Source organism: Hyperoodon ampullatus (genome assembly GCF_949752795.1).
Source record: "Hyperoodon ampullatus genome assembly, chromosome: 2".
Taxonomy (NCBI): domain Eukaryota; kingdom Metazoa; phylum Chordata; class Mammalia; order Artiodactyla; family Ziphiidae; genus Hyperoodon; species Hyperoodon ampullatus.
The window spans coordinates 9,923,317-9,934,041 of record NC_136915.1 but is presented as its reverse complement, the minus strand read 5'-3'; positions in this window follow the sequence as shown (position 1 = coordinate 9,934,041).

The window sequence follows — 10,725 nt, the reverse complement described above, 5'->3', positions numbered from 1 at the left end:
CTGAGCTCTGCCCATCAGAGCAACAGCCAGCTCTACCATCCACCAATCCCTCCCATCAGGGAACTTCCACAAGCCTCTTAGATAGCCTCATTCACCAGAGGGCAGACAGCAGAAGCAAGAAGAACTACAATCCTGCAGCCTGTGGAACAAAAACCACATTCACAGAAAGATAGACAAGATGAAAATGCAGAAGCCTATGTACCAGATGAAGGAACAAGATAAAACCCCAGAAAAACAACTAAATGAAGTGGAGATAGGCAATCTTCCAGAAAAAGAATTCAGAATAATGATAGTGAAGATTATCCAGGACTTCAGAAAAAGAGTGGAGGCAGGGGCTTCGCTGGTGGCGCAATGGTTGAGAATCTCTCTGCTATTGCAGGGGACACGGGTTTGAGCCCTGGTCTGGGAGGATCCCATATGCCACAGAGCAACTGGACCCGAGAGCCACAACTACTGAGCCTGCATGTCTGGAGCCTGTGCTCGGCAACAAAAGAGACCACGATAGTGAGAGGCCCGTGCACCACGATGAAGAGTGGCCCCCACTTGCCACAACTAGAGAAAGCCCTCTCCCAGAAACAAAGGTGCAACACAGCAAAAATAAATGAATTAATTAATAAAAACTCCTACCCCCAACATCTTCTTAGAAAAAAAAAAAAGAGTGGAGGCAAAGATCGAGACGATGCAAGAACTGTTTAACAAAGATCTAGAAGAATTAAAGAACAAACAAACAGAGATGAACAATACAATAATTGAAATGAAAACTACACTAGAAGGAATCAATAGCAGAATAACTGAGGCAGAAGAACAGGTAAGTGACCTGGAAGACAGAATGGTGGAATTCACTGCTGCAGAACAGAATGAAGAGCAAAGAATGCAAAGAAATGAAGACAGCCTAAGAGACCTCTGGGACAACATTAAACGCAACAACAGTCGCATTATAGGGGTCCCAGAAGGAGAAGAGAGAGAAAGGACCTGAGAAAGTATTTCAAGAGATTATAGTCGAAAACTTCCCTAACATGGGAAAAGAAATAGCCACCAAAGTCCAGGAAGCGCAGAGAGTCCTATACAGGGTAAACCCTAGGAGAAACATGCTGAGACACATAGTAATCAAATTGGCAAAAATTAAAGACAAAGAAAAATTATTGAAAGCAGCAAAGGAAAAATGACAAATAACATATAAGGGAACTCCAATAAGGTCAACAGCCGATTTCTCAGCAGAAACTCTACAAGCCAGAGAGAGTGACATGATATACTTAAAGTGATGAAACGGAAGAACCTACAACTAAGATTACTCTACCCAGCAAAGATCTCATTCAGATTCAATGGAGAAATCAAAAGCTTTACAGACAAGCAAAAGCTAAGAGAATTCAGCACCACCAAACCAGCTCTACAACAAATGCTAAAGGAACTTTTCTAAGTGGGAAACACAAGAGGAGAAAAGGACCTACAAAAACAAACCCCAAAAAATTAAGAAAATTGTAATAGGAATATACATAACGATAATTACCTTAACTGTGAATGGATTAATTGCTCCAACCAAAAGACACAGGTTCGCTGAATGGATACAAAAACAAGACCCATATATATGCTGTCGGGCTTCCCTGGTGGTGCAGTGGTTGAGAGTCCGCCTGCCGATGCAGGGGACATGGGTTCGTGCCCTGGTCCAGGAAGATCCCACATGCCGTGGAGCGGCTAGGCACGTGCGCCATGGCCACTGAGCCTGCGCGTCCAGAGCCTGTGCTCCACAACGGGAGAGGCCACAACAGTGAGAGGCCTGCGTACAGCAAAATAAATAAATAAATAAATAAAATATATGCAGTCTACAAGAGACCCACTTCAGACCTAGGGACACATACAGACTGAAAGTGAGGGGATGGAAAAAGATATCCCATTCAAACGGAAGTCAAAAGAAAGTTGGAGTGACAATACTCATATCAGATAAAATAGACTTCAAAATAAAGAATGTTACAAGAGACAAGGAAGGACACTACATAGTGATCAAGGGATCAATCCAAGAAGAAGATATAACAATTATAAATATATATGCACCCAACATAGGAGCACGTCAATGCGTAAGGCAACTGCTAACAGCTCTAAAGGAGGAAATCGACAGTAACACAATAATAGTGGGGGACTTTAACACCTCACTTACACCAATGGACAGATCATCCAAACAGAAAATTAATAAGGAAACACAAGCTTTAAATGACACAATAGACCAGATAGATTTAATTGGTATTTATAGGACATTCCACCCAAAAACAGCAGATTACACTTTCTTCTCAAGTGTACATGGAACATTCTCTGGGATAGATCACATCTTGGGTCACAAATCAAGTCTCAGTAAATTTAAGAAAATTGAAATGATACCAAGCATCTTTTCTGACCACAACGCTATGAGATTAGAAATCAATTACAGGGAAAAAAAGTAAAAACCACAAACACATGGAGGCTAAACAATACGTTACTAAATAACCAAGAGATCATTGAAGAAATCAAATAGGAAACCAAAGAATACCTAGAGACAAATCACAATGAAAACACGACGATCCAAAACCTATGGGATGCAGCAAAAGCAGTTCTAAGAGGGAAGTTTATAGCTATACAAGCCTACCTCAAGAAACAAGAAAAATCTCAAATAAACAATCTAACGTTACACCTAAAGCAACTAGAGAAAGAAGAACAAACAAAACCCAAACTTAGCAGAAGGAAAGAAATCATAAAAATCAGAGCAGAAATAAATGAAATAGAAACAAAGAAAACAATAACAAATATCAATAAAACTAAAAGCTGGTTCTTTGAGAAGATAAACAAAATTGATAAACCATTAGCCAGACTCATCAAGAAAAAGAGGGAGAGGACTCAAATCAATAAAATTAGAAATGAAAATGGAGAAGTTACAACAGATACCGCAGAAATACAAAGCATCTTAAGAGACTACTACAAGCAACTCTATGCCAATAAAATGGACAACCTGGAAGGAATGGACAAATTCTTAGAAAGGTATAACCTTCCAAGACTGAACCAGGAAGAAATAGAAAATATGAACAGACAAATCACAAGTAATGAAGTTGAAACTGTGATTAAAAATCTTCCAACAAACAAAAGTCCAGGGCCAGATGGCTTCACAGGTGAATTCTATCAAACATTTAGAGAAGAGCTAACACCCATCCTTCTACAAAAATATTGCAGAGGAAGGACCACTCCCAAACTCCTTCTATGAGGCCACCATCACCCTGATACCAAAACCAGACAAAGATACTACAAAAAAAGAAAATTACAGACCAATATCACTGATGAATATAGATGCAAAAATCCTCAACAAGATACTAGCAAATATATCCAACAAGACATTAAAAGGACCATACACCATGATCAAGTGGGATTTATCTCAGGGATGCAAGGATTCTTCAATATATGCAAATCAATCAATGTGATATACCATATTAACAAGTTGAAGAGTAAAAACCATATGATCATCTCAATAGATGCAGTAAAATCTTGAGAAAATTAACACCCATTTATGATAAAAAAAATATCTCCAGAAAGTGGGCATAGAGGGTACCTACCTCAATTTAATTAAGGCCATATATGACAAACCCACAGCAGACATCATTCTCAATGGTGAAAAACTGAAAGTATTTCCTCTAAGATCTGGACAAGACAAGGATGTCCACTCTCACCATTATTATTCAACACAGTTTTGGAAGTCCTAGCCATGGCAGTCAGAAAAGAAAAAGAAATAAAAGGTATACAAATTGGAAAAGAAGTAAAACTGTCACTGTTTGCAGATGACATGATACTATACATAGAGAATCGTAAAGATGTCACCAGAAAATTACTAGAGCTAATCGATGAATTTGGTAAAGTTGCAGGATACAAAATTAATGCACAGAAATCCCTTGCATTCCTATACACTAATGATGAAAAATCTGAAAGAGAAATTAAGGAAACACTCCCATTTACCACTGCAACAAAAAGAATAAAATACCTAGGAATAAACCTCCCTAGGGAGAAAAAAGATCTGTATGCAGAGCACTATAAGACACTGATGAAAGAAATTAAAGATGATACCAACAGATGGAGAGATATACCATGCTCTTGGATTGGAAGAATCAATATTGTGAAAATGACTATATTACCCAAAGCAATCTACAGATTCAATTCAATCCCTATCAACTTACCAATGGCATTTTTTAGAGAACTAGAACAAAAAATATTAAAATTTGTATGGAGACACAAAAGACCCCGAAGAGCCAAAGCAGTCTTGAGTCAAAAAAACGGAGCTGGAGGAATCAGACTCCCTGACTTCAGACTATACTACAAAGCTACAGTAATCAAGACAATATGGTACTGGCACAAAAACAGAAATATAGATCAATGGAACAGGATAGAAAGCCCAGAGATAAACCCACACACCTATGGTCAACTAATCTATGACAAAGGAGGCAAGGATATACAATGGAGAAAAGACAGTCTCTTCAATAAGTGGTGCTGGGAAAACTGGACAGCTACATGTAAAAAATGAAATTAGAACACCCCCTACCACCATACACAAAAATAAACTCAAAATGGATTCGAGATCTAAATGTAAGATGAGACACTATAAAATTCTTAGAGGAAAAAATAGGAAGAACACTCTTTGACATAAATCACAGCAAGATATTTTTTAATCCACCTCCTAGAGTAATGGAGATAAAAACAAAAATAAACACATGGGACCTAATGAAACTTCAAAGCTTCTGCACAGCAAAAGAAACCATAAACAAGACAAAAAGACAACCATCAGAATGGGAGAAAATATTTGCAAATGAATCAGCAAACAAAGGATTAATCTCCAAAATATATAAACAGCTCATGCAGCTCAATATTAAAAAAACAAACAACCCAATCCAAAAATGGGCAGAAGACCTAAATAGACGTTTCTCTAAAGAAAACATACAGTTGGCCAAGAGGCACATGAAAAGCTGCTCAACATCACTAATTATTAGAGAAATGCAAATCAAAACTACAATGAGATATCACCTCACACCAGTTAGAATGGGCATCATCAGAAAATCTACAAACAACAAATGCTGGAGAAGGTGTGGGGAAAAGGGAACACTCTTGCACTGTTTGTGGGAATGTAAATTGATACAGCCACTATGGAGAACAGTGTGGAGGTTCCTTAAAGAGCTAAAAATAGAATTACCATATGACCCAGCAATCCCACTACTGGGCACATACCCAGAGAAAACCATAATTCAAAAAGACACATGCACCCCAATGTTCATTGCAGAACTATTTACAATAGCCAGGACATGGAAGCAACCTAAGTGCCCATCGACAGACGATGCATAAAGAAGATGTGGTACATATATACAATGGAATATTACTCAGCCATAAAAAGGAACGAAATTGGGTCATTTGTAGAGACATGGATGCATCTAGAGGCTGTCATACTGAGTGAAGTAAGTCAGAAAGAGAAAAACAAATATCGTATATTAATGCATATATGTAGAACCTAGAAAATGGTACAGATTAACCTGTTTGCAGAGCAGAAATTGAGACACAGAAGTAGAGAAAAAACATATGGACACCAAGGGGGGAAAGCGGCAGGGGGTGGGGTTTGTGGTGTGATGAACTGGGCAATTGGGATTTACATGTATACACTGATGTGTATAAAATGGATGACTGATAAGAAAATAAATAAATAAAAATTTAAAAAATATTAAGTTAACCTCATAAAAGAATATGCCTACTTTTTATATTCTCTAGGAAAGTTTACATAAGATTAACGTATTTCATCCCTGAATATTAAATAAGTCAAGGCATCAGGGCCAGGAGATTTCTCTTTGTTTGAAGGCTTTTCATTGTAGACTTAATACCTTTTATTAGTTACAAAACTAATCAGATTTTTCTCTTTCCTTTTTTGTCAGTTTGGTGAGTTGTATTTTTCTAGGAATTTACACATTACATCTAAATTTCAAATTTGGGGTCATACATTGTTCATAATGTCCTCTTATCATCTTTTTAATATTTCTAGGATCTGTGCTGAAGTCCCTTTTTATTCCTAGTATTTACTCTTTGTGCTTTTTCCTTTTATTCTTTATTGGTCTCATCAGATATTGACCAATTTTATCAGTCTTTTTAGAGAACCAAAATGTGGCATTGTTGATCACCTCTATTGTGTCAATATTTTATGGTTTAAGGATTTTGCCCAAAAGATATTTAAAAAGTATATAAAGATAAGTATGTTGAAAAGTATAAAATACTTTTTAATACTTAATCATTCAATCATCTTAGGAAATTCTCAGCACAGCTATTTTATCTACATATTAAACAGAGCTATTTTACATTGGCTTCCTCTTTTTTTTTAACCGTTGTTTCTGTGGGTTTCTGTTGCTAGCACTTCTCTTCTTGTATGCCTGTTATCTGAAAAACTAAATGGTAAGGTCTAGGATGATATTATCTTCCATCAGAGATGATTGTCACTTGCTTTTCCAATCACCTGTGCATATTAGAAACTGGGGATCACTTTAATCTAGTTTAGGAGCAGACACTTTTGGTCATTAAACAATCACAATACTGTGTGCTCAGCACCACACTGGAGGAGCTACAGCAGACTCTGTGCCCATAGGACAAGGGTCTAGTTCCACAGAAGGTGGCACCCTTCTATGGTGAGACCTCAAAGATGGATAATGAATTGACTTCTCTTCTCCTGGTCTAGTACATCCTAGAAATATGTCTTAAATGTGGGCAATCAGCTTTGGGTTATTGCACAAGGAACGGGATGGGGTGGGGGGTTGCTGGGTACTCAGACAAACTTGGCTTCCACTTCCAGCCCCACCTCTTACCAGCTGTTTCACTTTGGCCAAGTTCCTGGTTTAAGCCAGCTTGGTTTCCTAATCTGTAAATTGGGAGTAAATATCATGTACTTCATAAGAGAAGATTATGAGAATTCAGTGAAATGTCACCTACAAAGCACTTCGTAAAACGCCTATCACATATAAGGGATCAATAAATGTTCAACCCTGTCTTCCTTTTGTGCCTAAACCAAGTTTATTTTAATAACAAAATCCATGCCTTTCCCTATATTAGAGGAGTAAATTTGGGAAATTAGGGCAGAAATATCCCAAAGGGAACAATTCTAGATTCTCTTTAAAGAGGGAATTCCTGAACACAAAAGCAGCTTGTTATCCCCATCAGAGGATATGCTGTGAGTCTGATAACCAGCACCTCTGTAACTGTATCTTTTGAACAGCAGATGCCTAATCACAACTTAAAACAATTCAGCCTGCTTTACACAAACACCCCTATGCATTCAATATGATTATCCCCATTTCAAGGCAAGAAAACTGAGGGACTAGGAGGTTAAGTCAATATTGAGCCTCTAATTGATTCCAGACCGTGTGTCCTCCATCACTCTGCCTCCTGGAAGCAGCTTTGCAGAAGCTGCTTTGCACAGGCAGCAACAACAAACCCAGAATGTGTCTCTTCAACTTAAAATTAAAACTGTTCTATCCTTTGGTGATAACATAGCAGGGAGCTGTTTCACTGTAAGGAGGTCAGACTCTTGTGGGGGTTTTCCTACGATAAGGGCTTTGAAAACTGAGCCCCAGGCACTGCCTTAATTGATTCAACCTTGCACAGCAATTTGCAAGAAACCAGCTGCAATGTTGGAGCAGGGGTGTTCTAGCCAAGAGCAAGCCTTGACAACCTGGGAACAGGAGCCAATCTGCTGACTCTTGCATCCTTTGCTTTGTTAGATGGAGACAAGAATGTTAGAGGCAACACACCAGCAATATTGCAGCCTGCCCAAACTCCTCAACTGATTCTTGGAAAGGTTCATTGAGTTAAGAAATTTTCCCTTTCAAATACAGACCTGCCAGCCACCTCCATGCCACTCGACCAGTTGTCAAGCCAATCAATTTTCTTTTTGCTTTTGGCATCGGTGGTTACGATCCAACTACTTCCCCCAAAGCTGAGACCTGCTAGGAAAAAAAAGGGAACGGGACAGGCTTCTTGGTAGCATCTATCAACATGTAAAATTGTGCAGGGTCAAAAGTCCTTCTTGAATCTATCACAGAGAATCACAAGTGCAGAAGGGGGCATGTGCAGGAACGTTCACTACAGAATTGTTTGTGAAAAACTAGAAAGAGACTAAATGTGTCCACCACTAGGGAATGGCTAAGAATTGTAATATGCCATACCATGGAATACCATGCAGTAGCTAAAAAGAGCAAGATATATCTATGTTGTTTACTAGGCTAGATTTCTAAGATACGTTGTTGAGTGAAAAAATCTCAAGTGGCACAACATGTACGGAATAGTATCTGTTATATACAATATATGTCAAAGTCATCCCACAAAATAATACTCTATATTTTCTGTGGGTACATATCTGCATATGTGAAAGCATAGAAACAGGTTTTGAAGGGTTGGAAAACCTACGCTCCACCCCCTAAAAAAGGTAACAGTGGATGAATCCAGATAAAAAGGAATAGAGTTGAGGGAGGGTGGTCAAAAGGGACTTTAGCCTTATCTCTAAACGGAGAATTTTTTTTAAAAAGGGAATCCCCTGGTGGTCCAGTGTTTGGGACTCTGTGCTTTCACTGCTGAGGATGCATGTTCTCTCCTTGGTCTGGGAAGTAAGATCCCGCAAGCCATGTGGCACGGCCAAAATGAATAAATAAATAAAAGGAGAATATATTTGTGTATCACTTACATAATTTAAAATTAATTTTAAGGTAGAATGGAAATGAAAATATTATGAATGAGAGTGTGGAAAGCTGTAATGTTGTCCAAAAGTAACTCTCGCCCCTCTCCGGGGAGGATTATGCTTCCCTGTTCTGTCAACATCAGGCTTGGTCATAGGACTTGCTCTGGCCAACGAAAGGTGAGCAGAAAAGGTGAGCATCACTGCTGAGCAGAAGCTTGGGGAGCCAGCGTGTGAGTTGCCAGGTTCTTTTTCCCTCTGCCATGAGACTGGAGATATTTCAAATAGAGCCTGTATCCAGGAGTGGACAAATGTGGAGCAGAACTGTCGCTGACCTTTGAGGGTCATGTAATAGGTAACTGAGCAGGAAATAGACCTTTACTGTCATAAGCCACTGAGGCTGTGGGGCCACTTGTCACTGCAGTGGAGCCTAACCTGTACTAGGATAGGAGGAGAGAGCAGGCAGGCACTCTGGAGCAGAGGTTGCAGGGGTAAAGGGAGACAAGGTCTGGGGTCAGACAGTCAAGGAGTTCCTGGGTGGGGGTGAGGAGTACCCTGAGGAGGACACAGTTTTTTTCTACTTTGCCCTAAGATCTTGTCCTCGGTTGCCTTCTGACAAAAGAAAGCGATCTGGGATGCAACACGTTATTTTCTATCTGATGGCACTTGCCCCGGGCTAACTGGCGGATCTTTCCAGCGAAAGTCCTGGGAACTTACTGAGAAAACACTCCCGGAGGGCTTCCCTGGTGGCGCAGTGGTTGAGAGTCCACCTGCCGATGCAGGGGACGCGGGTTCGTGCCCCGGTCCGGGAAGATCCCACATGCCGCGGAGCGGCTGGGCCCGTGAGCCATGGCCGCTGAGCCTGCGCGTCTGGAGCCTGTGCTCCGCATCAGGAGAGGCCACAACAGTGAGAGGCCCGCGTACCACAAAAAAAAAAAACACTCCCGGAGCACCTGGGCTTAAAGGTATGGAGGTGTCCATCTCTCCTGAGCCGTATTAGTGGGGCACATCAGCTGTGCATTCCTGGAGTGGGCTATAGTTACCAATTCCAAAGCCATTCAGACTTAGAGAAAGTTACAGTCAAGGAAGCAAAACAAACAAACAAAAAATGATGGCAAAAAGACTTGACGTTATCAGTCTAATTCAGATCAGAGGGAGGCTGACACCCAGCTGGATGGGAAATGACTCACATAAGGTCATGTGGCTCAGTCGTGTCTCTCATTTTAATTCTGAATGATAGGAAAGAAAAGAGCTAGTGGACCATAGAGCTCAGCAGAAAAAGTTTGTTGTCAGACAGACCAGGGCTGCAATGCTCAGTGCCCGGCCAACTACACAGCCTTGGGTAAACTACTGAATCAGCTGGCCTTGAGCCTGACTGGAAAGGGTCAGGAAATAAGTATTGTTATTAATGTCTCTGGGCCTCAGTTTTCTCATCTGTAAAGTGGGCTTAAGAATACCCACTTTGGGGGATGGTGGGATGAAGTGGGAGATGGGGATTGACATATATACACTAATATGTATAAAATAGATAAATTATTTTAAAAAGAATACCCACTTTGTAGAATTCATGTGAGGCACATATGGCAGGGGAGGACCGGTGTAGCTGGTATATTAAATTAAGACTATGCAGATGATGACCTGATGAATGAGAGGGCACAAGCCATCCACATGGGGTCAGCAGGGAGCTCCCCCACCCCACATCTGAACTCCTGCTCTGGGGAAGCAAAAACCCAGGGGTCATTTCAACTGAAGGTGCAGTTTCAAGACAGTCACACAAAGGAGGTAAAGTAACAAGATTTATTATTTTTCATGAGCAGTGGGGAGAGCAGTCCTCTGTTCCAGGTCATGAGTGAGCAGGATATGGCCAGCAGGGCAGCAAGCAAGCACCTGTTCCTTCTAAGGTGACTGGGGTGGACGTCACTAACTTTTCACAGGCTCAACTCTAAGTGGTTATTTTAAAAGGTGACCAGGGCAAAGCAAAGCAGGAACTTGTGGTAGGAATCCTAAGCTCGGGTCTTTATCAAAAT